The sequence below is a fragment of the Xenopus laevis genome, chromosome 8S, assembly GCF_017654675.1.
Source record: "Xenopus laevis strain J_2021 chromosome 8S, Xenopus_laevis_v10.1, whole genome shotgun sequence".
NCBI classification, from domain to species: domain Eukaryota; kingdom Metazoa; phylum Chordata; class Amphibia; order Anura; family Pipidae; genus Xenopus; species Xenopus laevis.
Window position 1 is genome coordinate 80,013,780 of NC_054386.1, and position 14,217 is coordinate 80,027,996.

Sequence of the window (14,217 nt, forward strand, 5' to 3'; positions counted from 1 at the left end):
ATGAGGCCTATGCAGAATAACGTTACAATAGACTGGGCACCCACGTGGAGTGAGGGCAAGTGGCCTGGCTGTATGCCATAGAAATAGGCAACATGATTGGCGGAGTATAAACCCAGTGGCACAGAGTGGTTGTTTCCCGGGCATGTACCAATGACAGTCTTGTATTGTATGACAGACTAAGTAAGTCATAACAGGAGAAGATGTGGCCGGGGCACTGTGAATGAGGCACCACAGCTGGCTACAACCGACTCCCTGAGTGCAATGTGAGGTAGTTTGCCAAGGACGGAAACCACTACGGACACGGTAACAAAAGGCTAAGTGGAGCCCATGGTTGCCAGGGTAACCGCAAGTAGAGTAAAGCCTGCAAAGGCTTCTGACAGCTGGTCAGGCGTGTAGGTGCCTAGCGTGATGTATTGCACCATAACTGCACAGAGGGCAACAAGGTCGTAAGTACCATGAAGCCGCATATACCGTCCCATAAGGGGGGTCCTTGATGCCATGTTGGCCACCCGACGTCAACAAAATGTTCATAGCATAGGGCGGTGGTGTTCTCTGGCTTTTTAAATCACTTTATTCACATTGACCCTCTGGGGGAGCACGGGACTGCTGTATAGCAGTACACTGTGTACGTCATTGTGTGATTGATGCCCACAGCATACGTCATGACCAGAGTGTGTTTTGGCGCCATCTGTTTAATTTAAATATGACACTGATTGGTGATGGGTTTGCACTTCCTGAGGACGGCCCGAGGGGCTGAAACATTGAATAAAACACCTTTTGTTTCACTACGCAAGACCTGTTAGTGCGGTTCATTATTGGACATTATTACTAAATTTTTTCGACCAGCACACAGGCATTTTGATATGTTTTTTCATTGTGCACCAGACGTATCTATATACTTTATTTAGCCGACATATCGGTCCACAACTGGGATAAAGGTCCCACGTCTCTTGCTAAAGGTCCCAGACGTGGACCGAAACGTTGATTAAATAAAGTAAGCTATTTTTTTTTAAAAGAAAAATCCTGGTGTGCATCAGCATTCTGTTACTATATATCTATATATATATATATATCTATATATATATATATATCTATCTATATATATATATATCTATATATATATATATATATATATATATATTGTGACATGCCACTGGCCTGCACATGCACTTTTATGGGGGAATTAGCGTTTGGTAGGCAGGTAGTATAGGATTTTTGAGCTTCGAGACAGGGACACCAAGGCTTCAGAAAAAAAACACAGGTTTATTATGCACTGGACATTCCCAACAAAAAGGCAACAGAAAAAATGTTCAGGTTACAGTTCAACAACTTCACTGTAGAACATGCAGGGTACAGTTCAGCAAATACATTCCAGGGTTCCCCCCACCTCTGGTTGCTCATCATCAAGGGACACTCTCACCCTCTTGCACTTTGAAGTATTTGGGCCCTGCTGGCTTACCCTCCTGGGACTCAGACTCACTAGCCTCTGCCAGTCCTTTTTCTTTCCCCACAAGGGATTTAGGCTCCAAGCTCTGGAACTCTCTTACTGGCAGCAAAGTTCCTTCTGCCCAGCTCTGTCTCTCACAGCCCCTCACTTCACTGGAGAGCCCTAAACTGTGCTCACACAGCCCTTTTACATTGCCAGGTAGCTCCTCTCTCAGCTGCCACTTAATTACCTGGCTGAGAGGGAATATTAACCCTACCTGAGACAAATATTCGTTTGCAGCACATACAATGTAGTTTAAATGCACTCTTTTATGTGCCTTTTTCTCTAAGACAGTGGTGTTTCCCAAACACTCTGTCACAATATATATATATATATATATATATATATATATATATATATATATATATATATATATATATATATATATATATATATATATATATATAGATAGTCCAATGATGAGGGTGCACACCAGGATTTGGTAAATTAAAACTTCATGTTTATTAAATAACTTTAAAACAGGAACCGGCCAACGTTTCGGTCTCTCTCTAAGACCTAGGGTCTTGATAAAGGTCTTAGAGAGAGACCGAAACGTTGGCCGGTTCCTGTTTTAAAGTTATTTAATAAACATGAAGTTTTAATTTACCAAATCCTGGTGTGCACACTCATCATTGGACTATGAATAATGCAGCTTTTTAAGGGCAGCACCCAGGTATGTGTTTTTTGAACCTTTAATTAATGGTGTGCGCTAGGACCTTGATTCTATATATATATATATATATCTATATCTATATCTATATCTATATCTATATCTATATATATATATCTATCTATATCTATATATATATAGATATATATATATCTATATATATCTATATATATATATATATATATATCTATATATATATATATATATATATTGTGGTTACTAAGTACTTGCACTCTTGCTGGGGTAACTTACGGGTCAATGCCAATTATGTAGTCGATCTGGAACAAACAATTCCTGGACCAGCACTTCCCTTTAATTCCGTGTTTTATTTATACACACATATAGCCACTCCAATGTTTTTTGGTCCTATTTGGGACCTTTATCAAAGATAATGTGCATTGTGCAAACAAGCTTTAAATAGTGCAAAAAAAGGCGCTGTAAGGAAAATGAGTGATTCACAGAGCAGAAGATAGAGAGAATAGAACAACACCTTAAAGATGGCGTCTAGAGCTTTTGGCAATTCAAGGAATGTGACACTGGTTAATGCTTGATTTTCACCATATATAGTATGCTAAGTGTAGTTTTTACCATATATAGTATGCTAGCTGCTAAAATGTATATACTTCTTATATCCTGTGTGGGGGAAACATATATAAAGCTTCATTTGGGGGGAGGCTCTTTGACTTCTGCCTGGACTTCAGAGTGCCTGGTTATGTTGGAATTGCTGCTGAGCCATTTTATGGAGGGGTCCTTCAGCTAAGTATCAATAAATCTCTTATGTTTGTTTTACTTGTGTGTGTCAGTTTAATCACTCTACAGACTGAACAAGAGCCCTTCTCAATACATTTGGTACCAGAAGTGGGGTCTGTAATTTGATTACTGACGGTGTCTGTTTGTCTACTCTGTGTGTCTACTCTACCTCTTTTCCTTGTCTAGGTCTGGGGATAGTAGGTATTCTTTGTGTATTGTGTATTTGTAATTACTGTTTGAATAGGAGACATTCTTAAAAAAATGTCGTGGATAAAAAGGCTGAAAGGGGTGGGGAAAAGCACTAGTGAGAGAACGGGGATATTGCCCAGTTGGGTGTCTGTCACAGGACAGTGGATATCAGTAGCCCGGGAATGTGCTAAGTACTCCCCCGCCATTGAGGTGGCTAACCCAAAGTATGTAGTAGCGAATCTTGACTTCTCAAAGTATGATAAGAGGGAAAGTAGAGCTGCTGCAGAGGTGGGTTGGTTGTGTTTTCAAGTGTTAGAGCAACAGACTAAGCAGATACAGGATTTAGAGTTACAACTTCAAACTGTCAAAGACCAATTGCAACTCTTAAGGTTATGCAGTCAGAATGCAGAGCAAGAAAAGCAACAGTTAGCTGCACAGTTTGAACAGTATATTATAAAGACTGTTAATAGGAAAAGAAGGAGAAAGAAGCAGAAGCTCGTTAGAAATCACGTAGAAGTGCGGGCTTTGATAACCTCTCAGGATTGGGAGGGGGTGAATGAATGGTCAGGGTCTGAAGAGGGGATGGATGATGACATTTGTGAGGTCAGACCCATTGTAACTCATAAGCAAAAGAGAGAGGTGTGGGAGAAAAGTGGACAGCAGGCAGAACACACATATTCCACATCTGGAGGTGATGTGTCAGCTGAGCAACATTTAACTGAGGAAACTCGGTCATGGTCAGCTAGTGAATTAACTGAAATTGGCAAAAAGTTTATGGTTGGAGAGGGATTACTGGAATGGGTTTTACGTGTCTGGGATTTAGGAGGTGATGGTATTATGCTGACGGACAGAGAAGCAGTAGGTTTAGGAAGTGTAGCCAAGGATCCCCGTGTGCGTTTATACATGAAACGTGGGCGTAACACAACTGGGACATTTTCCTTATTGCATTTAATTAGGGATTCTATTGCACAGACTATAGACAGTCCCTATGAATTAATAGACCAGACCCCCTGGGAAGTTACAACAGAGGGGATGCAGAGACTGAGAGCAATGGGATGTATGTCTGGTATCACTCCCGATCCTTTACCTGACAGAGGGGTGAGACATGTAGTGGTTGACTGGGGGGGTCCTGACATGGCTGCTTTTACACCGCTGATCAAAAGGAAATTGCTTATCACAGCCCCAGAACAGTTACAAGCCCCTCTTTTCACTATGTTGAGTGCTTTAGAAGCAAAAGAAGGAAGTACAATTTATGATGCGGCTGTGCTTTTGGGTCAAATGGGAGAAATGAATGTTGACAGAAGTGAAAGGAAACAGCAACGGAGTTTAGCTAAGGGGGGCCAGGAGGGGCATACACGTGTTAAAATTACTCGCAGACAAATGTTTCTAGATTTGCTAAACAGTGGTGTTCCAATAGAAACTATTGATGGAAAGGAGACTAAAATTCTGCTCGCTATGTGGAGGGAACTAACAGCAAAGGGGAAGTTGAGGCCAGCCAAACCTAAAAAGGTTGCCCTCAGTGATGTTGAGGAATTAACTCTGTCAGCTCCTCCTATGATTGATTTAGATGAGGAGTTGAGCCCAACCCCATTAACTCTTCCCTCCACATCACCATATGCAGAGTGTAAGAATCTGTTAAATGACATGAAACACACAGAAGGGAAGGGGGGGCAGTTGCCACAGCCAGTAGACTGAAGGGGTGGCAGATTCCCAGGGCCTGCCATAACAAAAATCAATGCTATGAAACCTGGGGATCCATGCCCTTACATACCAGTCACTTTATATTGGCAGGGACACAACTCATTCCAAGGTACAACTCAGCCAGACCAACAAAATGCAGTTGCAATGACTGAAGGGTTGGGAGGCAAAGCTGCTGTTGCTGTACCGGTTGGAATGCAGTTATGTAAAAGTCTTATTTTTGAAGCACAAATATTTATATTCTTATTACCAGATAATATTGTGGGAATGGATATTTTTAAGGTACAATATTTGGTTATACGGTTGGGAACATTTATTGTTGGAGTCAAGAGTTTCACTATAAATGCTGTAATGCCCATTGTGTATGACAACATTGAATGGACTCCAATTCACATATCACCTCCACCAAACCAAGTGAACCTGAAACAATGCCATCTTCCAGGTGGTCAAAAGGAGATAACAATGGCAACTGAGATGATGGTGGAGGTGAGAGTTTTCAGACTGGTAGTCAGTCTATTCAGTGCCCCAATGTGGCCAGTAAAAGAGACAGATAGCTCTTGGCTTTTAACCATTGATTACAGAGAAGTGGATAAAGTAGAGTCTCCTTTGGCCGTATCAGTGAAAGAAATGGTAACAGCCGTGGAACAAGTGACTGATGCATTTACCAGTTTGGTTACAAATCAAGGATTGGCTCAAAGTATGACTTTCATGACCATTATATGGACTGGTCCAATCAAAGTTATTCCACAACTGGTTTTGGACTGTACACAGCACATCACTGGACTGTTTTGTTACTGGATACGTTATGTGCTACTGACTGTTTGTTCAGTTTACTTTGTTACAAGGAAAAAGACTGTTTTTCAGTTGAGGGAAAAGGACACAAGTGCCCTGCAAACTGCTATGGAAGAAAAACAATTCCTTGTACTGTACACTGCCCTGCAACCTGATGAAGGAACTATTATGGATGTACCTGTCACAGTCGGGACTGATTTAGCAATATCTGGATGGGTAAATGGTAACGAAATGAACTTGTGTGCAGCTTTTTCACAGAAACCCACTTTCCTGAAGTGGAAATTGTATGTAACCAGTAAGGGGGGGAGTGTCAAGTAAATCTTCATCTCAAGTGTCACAGCAGATATCTGGATTAGTTGGATGTGATAACTTTGAGCAACCCGTACTGACACTTTCTACATCTACCATAAAGGAAGCAGTGATATCGGAGGAGTTCATTTTATTGTTTACAGATAGATCTGCCACTATTATTGCTGCCAGACAAGGACACGTCTGGACAACAGCTGCTTTCCAACCTACAGCCCATCCAACTGGAGTGGGTGGATCTAGCCAATATGCTGAATTAATGGCAGTAGTTTCTGTACTGGAGGAAACACAAGGCTTGTTGAATATATATACAGATGAATGGACAGTGTTCAGAGCTTTGACTGTGATACATATTTTAGGCCAATGGACACATGAGCACTCGGGACATCGAGTGGTTCAAGGCGCTATGGACTATGCAAAGCATAAAGGAATACCTTTAATCACTGTACTTGCTAAAGACATTGTGCAACAATGCCCTGTATGTCAGAAAGTGAAGAAAAGACATAAACTTTCTAGAGTATATGGAACACTACTGACAATGGGACTAATTCTACTGGAGTATATTGGGTGTTTCTTATTTCATATTATCCGCAAGCCACAGGATTAACTGAATACATTAATGGTTTGTTAAAACAGCAGGTAAAACTTTTGGCTCCAACTCATACACTCAGGGGGGTGGAACAAGGTATGGTTATGGGTGGATAATGGGATCATGGAATATACTGCTGAGAGTAAATGTGTGTTTCAAGCTAGTAATGATAGTGTGAAATGGGAAATTTAACCTGTTTTTGAGAAAGGTCTATTATATGTGCAGGGGGTTGTGTAACATCTTTTTGGATGTGTGTGAAGAAGATACTAATCTTGTTTTATCTTCCAGCCTACTATGAATAGAGAGGTCAATATCCTAAAAACATGGCTGGCAAAATGGTTATACCTTTTCTGATGATTTGTGTGCTCTGATGTGATATAACGTTTGGTTTATGGCAAGAGAACTCGATTCTACAAATGCTTATACAGACTGCAAAGCAGCAAAATGAATCTAATTATTTGGGGGCATCATTAACATGGACCGAACTAAAGGACTGTTCTTAATTTCTCTTCAGTGGTTAATGCTTCATGGATGGATTATTGGAAGGAAAATCATATGAAAGGACTTGCTTATTGGACTACGAACTATAAAAGATACAGATTTGGTGGATAAACAAAGTTTTCCATAGAATAAGACACAAATTATTTACTACTGATAATTTCATATGGACTTGGTTTGCATATTGATAGGGTGGGGCATGAAATTCTGAACAAGAGGGTGCATGTTCCTTCATCCCTAATAATGCGGATGTCATTCTAAGCCACATTGAGTAGGTTAAACTGTTGTAGAAAAAAGCTAGAGTTATTGCTAAGGATGGTCTATTTATTTTATGCTTATGTTTAGCTTTTTCTATTATTCTGAAAATGATTTAATGTATCAAGGCTATTACCATATCTGACAAGCGTCAGCTATTGCCCATACGTGTCAATGCTTTTGAATTGATTTCCTATCATACTTCTCTGTGAATCAAGGGGTGGAATGTAAGGAAAATGAGTGATTCACAGAGCAGAAGATACAGAGAATAGAACAACACCTTAAAGATGGCGTCTAAAGCTTTTGGCAATTCAAGGAATGTGACACTGGTTAATGCTTGATTTTCACCATATATAGTATGCTAAGTGTAGTTTTTACCATATATAGTATGCTAGCTGCTAAAATGTATATACTTCTTATATCCTGTGTGGGGGAAACATATATAAAGCTTCATTTGGGGGGAGGCTCTTTGACTTCTGCCTGGACTTCAGAGTGCCTGGTTATGTTGGAATTGCTGCTGAGCCATTTTATGGAGGGGTCCCTCAGCTAAGTATCAATAAATCTCTTATGTTTGTTTTACTTGTGTGTGTCAGTTTAATCACTCTACAGACTGAACAAGAGCCCTTCTCAATACAGGCGCCAAAAAGACGTCACGGTGTTAATTAGGTACAGCCTAATTTTTGGGCTTGTTGCACCCAGGCAAATACAACCGCTTTACGAGTTGTGCTGGCTTCCTTCTCTCTCTCTCTCTCTCTCTCTCTCTCTCTCTCTCTCTCTCTCTCTCTCTCTCTCTCTCTCTCTCTCTCTCTTTATAAATCAGAAAAATCTGGAATTGAATTTAGAAACATATTTCCTTTGTACAGTGGCCATATGCATAACATAGTTTGTTCTACAATTAGGTTCACATGGTCATTGAAAGTCAGACAGACTAATGGCTATTTACTGCAGAACTCTGCCTCTACCCTCAGTAGTAGTGGTCCCCAAAATCCTCCAAATATATTAATCCAAGTACTAAGTCAGATCCCAGATTTGCATATTCAAATGTATATAGGGATGCACCAAATCAGTAAGAAAAGCATGGCTGATGCAGTAGGAATATACGTGTAATGTTCTCAGCCGAGTAACCTCCCACCAGCTCGCCTATTCTTCTCTTCTTTCACTCTATCTCTTCCTTTCTTTCCTTTGTTGGGTCTGGATCTCGATGAGTGTCTTTTCCAATAATACAGTCCAATGCCCTTTCAAAGTTTCAATCAGAGAAGGAAGTTTATTGAGATACAGAATACAGAAGCATTCAGCAGCTCGGGAGAACGTTCTCTACCCCCATCTCACTGTTATACATATGTTTATAATATCACATAAGCATAGAAAATATTAGCCATACATAATTGGTTACATTCCGCATAAAGACACGATTACTTTTTTTTAAATAATTTCTAGTTCTTATTCTAAGTAACCTCGAAGCCCAAGGTTGTACCATAACATAACATATTGTTTATAAAACCATCTTCCACCTTATCTAATAGCTAACCTTGAGACTCATTATGTGCCTGTGCAATCATTTTTCTTTCTGCATACATAAGCAGAATATCAAAGCTGCAAGCAAAAAAGAGAAAAAAAATATTTTCAGGTTGACCTGACTTTTTAGGCCTACTGTTTTTGTTCCTAACATAGTTATAGAAAGAACAATCCATTATTCTTATATGGGCACAAACTTTATCCTTGAAAGTGTTGTTTATTTCTAACCAGCTAGCTAGGCGTTGGCCATTAGGTTCCGCTTTCATTGCTTGATTGCTGTAAAAAACATATATGCTTTAGAAATAGAATATGGCATGAAAATGAACCAGAGTTCAGAGGTTATATAGGCCTCAGAGACCTCAGGCTAATCAGGATTCAACACCTTTCCATCTAAACTAAGGGGGTTGTTCCCCTCTGTATTGTTGAAAATTGCTGTAAAATAAAAACTTGGAAGGGATGCACCAAATCCATTATTTCAGGATTTGGCCTAACCGCAAATCCTTTGTGAAAGATTTGGCCAATTACCAAACTGAATCCAAACCCTAATTTGCATATGTAAATTAGGGAAAGGAGGGTGAAATAGAACTATGCACTGTGCATGCGGGTTAAAAGAAGTTTGACTTACATGTTTGTGTCACATATGATTTTTCGGATTCAGTTCGGGCAGAAGGGCCGGATTTACATAGTGGGTGCTCCTAGGCCCACTGCTGTTTATCGCCCCTGTCCCCTCCCTAGAATTCAGGCAAATTTTTGTCATCGGGACCAAAGAAATAAAGGTTGCTTACCTTAAGTAGCTTACAGTTATTTTATTATTTTTTAGATGTTCACATTTAACAAATACTGACCATAAAAATATTTTATTATGGAACCAAATAACTTTTTTTAGAAGCCTCAGCTTGCACACGGTGATATTTCTGAGCTGTGTGCCATATAGTTTAAAATTCAGCATTGTTACATGCACATATTTCTTAATATTAATGTTCTATGTCTACTGGTTTAAAACACACTGCTCAGTGATATCTAAAGAGAGCTACTGGATCCAAAGCAATCAAGTTAACATATAAGAAAGTTTTGGGAAGTGGGGCCCCAAAATGCCAGCAGGAATTAAAATATATTTGCAAACAGTGGCGTAACTAGAAGCCACAGGGCCCCCCTGCAAAAAAAAAAATATGGGCCCCCCCAATTTATCCTAGTCGATATTTAAAGATAAATATATAGGAAGGTCAGTGATCCCAATGTTATTAATAGGGAATAAAGATAAATATATAGAAAGGCCAGTGATATGATCCCAATGTTATTAATAGGGAATAAAGATAAATATATAGGAAGACCGGTATTTTTTTCCAGAAAAGGTGGCACAGGCAAACATATTTGTAGGTGCCCAGCGTTTGCTGTTGCTGGTGATTCTGATGCATGTGAAGACTTTCTGTGTGTCACCCTGGGAAGACTCCCTGTGTGTGTGGGTGGATTGGTGGTTTAGCAGCTGGAACTTTAAGGGAGGCCCAAGCCAGAACAGTAACACTCCTGAAGTCTCACCACCTATTTTATATTAAAAGGGATGGGGGGGGGGCAGGAGGGAATCTATTTCCTACATTAAATGTTCTGGGTGGTGAAACCTTTACATGTACAGTAGGAAGAAATGGCCATTCAGCTACAATCACCCTTCCGCCGAGTCCCTCTACTTACTACCTGTGCCTGTGGGTTAAATCACAACATTAGTCAGACAGGAGCCCTGCATAAAACTCAGTGGTTGGGAGAAGGGGGCAGGGCCATTCCCTTAATGTAGTGTCCTGCTCTGCCCTCTCTCCAATATTGTGTGCTCTGCATTGTGTGGGCGGGTCTTGTGGACGGAACTTGTGGGCGGGTCTTGTGGGCGGGCCCAGTGGAGGGGCGGTAGACAGAGGCGGGCCCAGCCTGGGCCTCTGCTGCCAGTTACAACTGTGTTCTGCTCTCCGCCTCTCCCTCCATTATTCTGTTTGTATGATTATGCGGACATATAGGCGGGGACTGCTGACAGACAGAGGAAGAGCTGGAAAACGTAAGTCACATGCTCCCTGCGGCCTGCCCCTAGAAGTATGTGGAAGCACGAGTGAGGGAGTGGAACTTGCAAGCCTAATAGTAGTTTGTTTGAACACCGGGTGGCCGGTTCCAGCGGGCCCCCTGTCCTCCCGGGCCCCCCCGCACCTGCGGGGTCTGCTTCCTCCCTAGTTACGCCACTGTTTGCAAATATGATTATCCTTGGTCTTATACGCCAGCATCATTTTTGGCAAGACCGCAAAACAGTATTTCATAACAGTGTTGAATTTATGTGTCTTGTTTGCATTATATTTGTGTCACAAGATAAACAGTACATGTAGGAGATTCATCTGGAAATTTGTGCCCAGATTTGCCATGAATTTACAGGGTTATTGCTTTCAATTACGTAATTGTCCAAGTAGCTACGAGTGTTTTTAGAGAACTATGAATCTGAACAGAAACAGTGACTAAATAAATAAGCCAGCCTGTTGCATACACAGTAAATACCATGAATAATTACATTTACACTATGCAATACTTTATATAGCAGAGACTCATTATTGAAGGAAAATCGTTCATGTAAGAGTTAAAAAAAAGAGGGGCCCCATATGAGGAAACTCTACATTCTTTTACCATATTTGTGTAGACCCATTTGAATCAACCACATTATTCCAACAGTCTATATCACACTTCCACTTCCTAAAAGGTACATTTCTCTAGTTATTTCTCATTCTGGTTTTCTCCATTCTTCATCCTCCTCTGGGCAATTATGCTTACAGATGGATTCTTCTGGTCGTCTTTAGATTGTAAGGGAAGATAGCCAAACAGCTCCATTGCCTCCTTACATACTTCTTGAATTTGCATGACCATAGGAAAGTCCATACTTTCTCTCCACTTCTGGATTGCTGATTCAGATTCTAGGGAGTACGTGATAAAGCCATCACTCTTGATTTTATTATGTGTCATATTATAGGCTAAGGTTTTTAAATGGTTCAGAAACTGAAGACCAACAAATTTGTAAACTTTTCTGATATTGAAGTTAGGTTCTCTTGCTAAGTCTTCATAACGTAAAAGCATGTATCTCTCATCCAGAAAATCCTTTGCTGCCCTAGCAAAATTATAAATGGACACCTGTGCACAGCAGATCTTTGACATAATTTGGATAATACTTGGCTTGTTGCCAGTCAAAACATTGTCATCAACGGTCAGACTAACATGGATTCTTGAAGAGGTCACAGCTCTGGGATCCCTCACTAGGTGAATAATTCTAAGGTTTAGGGAAGGATCATTAAGAAGTGGAAGAGTACCCCAAGATCTAGGATCCGCACAGTTTTCAGCACTACATGGCTGTAATTCCTACATGTTTCTTCCATTCTTTTCAAGGAAATATCCCCACAACGTAACAAACATTGGAATCGATTATAGACTTCTGTTGGATAAGAAGCTGAACAAGCTGGAGGAAAGCAAAGGGCTCGACTTTCAGGAAAAAAAACTAACTCAGAGATTCTTTTTCCTCCTTTAGGCAGATAAGAGTAAAGGGGTGACACATCACATTTAAAGAAAGAATGCATGAGATCTCTAAGTGGGTAGTGGAGAACCTCAGCTTTCTCCTGCTGGAACCTATTCCAGATGGAATGTCCAGGTTCAAAGAAGTAAAATACATCAGGGTGGTGGTTGAAGATCTGTCCCAGGAATGAGGAGCCAGAGCGCCAAGAGGAGAGAATGATGGTGTGAACTGGTCTTTTCTGCAAAGAAATCAAGGAGAAGGGGAAGAGGATGAAGATGTAAAAGGAGAGCAAAAAAATGATCACAGCCACAAGGCTGAAAAAACGTAAAGATCTAATACGGAACAACATGATCCAAAGGACTTTAAAGCAAGGGCAAAACAGAGAACATGTGCGTAACAGAGACAAGAGTCAGAAAAGACAAAAGAATAGCAATAGGGATTTAGTGAAAGAAAGGGAAGGGAGAGGGGGCAAAAATTAAAAATCAGGTTAATAAAGATACCACACAACATCACTAGATAATCATAATTACCTTTCTGAGAACACGTTTTATACATTGAGAACAGAAAATAATTATTTTCGAGGAGGCATTTTTATCAAAACTATAAAATGTTTGAATTTTTTTGGAATTCAAAAACTCGAAAGTTTACTTAGGACAACTCCAATTGGCTTCCAGCATGTGAACTCACAATCTTTTAGATACAGAACTTTTACATTTGTAGGCCCCTCTGGTCACAGGGGAACCCACACCTTAGGGCTGGCTTCTTCTATAGCATTAAAATCCCCCATCCCCCATGCTCTTCTTTAAATTCTTGCGAGAGTATGTAGCAGGGGTGTGGTTGCAGGCTGGAGCAGGTAAATGTGGGGGCCTGGCACACTCTTGTTACCCCACTAAACTATAATTCAAATTTGTGAGTTTTAGCGCAAACATTTTTTTAATTCAAACATTGGTAAATCAGGCTCTCAGGGTCTGCATTGGAATAGTAACTACATATTTATCGCAAAACAAAAAAATGATGCTGAATTACTCTCCAGCAGATGCATTTCACGGAATTTGCTGGTTTCCCCCTCCTTTCAAGTTGCTGCGCACACACATGACTTCACATAGGGGAGGCCTAATAAGTAGCACAGTTACTGGCAGTAAACATGCAGAAACCAAGTAGGAATGATACTCAGGGCCGCCATCAGGGGGGCACAAGTGTACCGGACTAGGGCCTGAATGGGGCCCGGCAGTGCTGAACTTTTCAAAAGAGCCAAGCCCCCCTTGACAGCGCCAAAGCCGTGCCGCCTCCTTCCGAAGTCCCGAACAGCCGAAATGCGGAAGTGCCAAAAAGAACCGAAGCCACGAAAATAGGCAAAGTCCCGAAGCAGCGAAAAGACCCAAAGTCAAGAAAACAGACAAAGCCGAAGTGGCGAAAGGACCCAAAGTCACAAAAACAGCCGAAATTGAATCGACGAAAAGACCCAAAGTCATGAGAGGAGGCGAAGTTGAAGTCCTAAAGCCATGAGTTCAATTCCTCTGAACACTAATGTGTGTTTTTTTTAAAAAATTTTTTATCCCCTGGCCACCAATGTATTATTTTACTACTCTATAGGATCTTTTTAACTTGTAAGGGGGGCCCTGGTGCCAATGTTTTTGTTAAAAAATATTCTTTGGGGCCCCAATTTTTTTTTTTTACTTGTAAGGGGGGCCCTGGCTCCAATGTTTTTTTAAAAAAAATTGTCTTTGGGCCCCATTTGGGGCCACCAATGCTTTTAAAAAAAAACTTTTATGGGGGGCCCTGGTGCCAATGTTTTTTTTTAACTTATAGGGGGCCCTGGTCCCCAATAGCTTTTTTTAACATGTTTGTGTGTGGGGGGGTTACCTTTTATAGAGCTGATGTCTGTGTGGTCTTTTAACTATGTGGAGTGGGCGGGATCTAGGGTGGGGCTTGGGGGCTGGGGTGGG

General features: G+C 40.8%; 1 pseudogene; it reads right to left on the reverse strand.

Annotated features, from left to right (window-relative positions):
* Positions 1-9,032: 9,032 nt before the first annotated feature.
* Positions 9,033-13,536, reverse strand: LOC108700209 (annotated as a pseudogene).
* Positions 13,537-14,217: the final 681 nt, after the last annotated feature.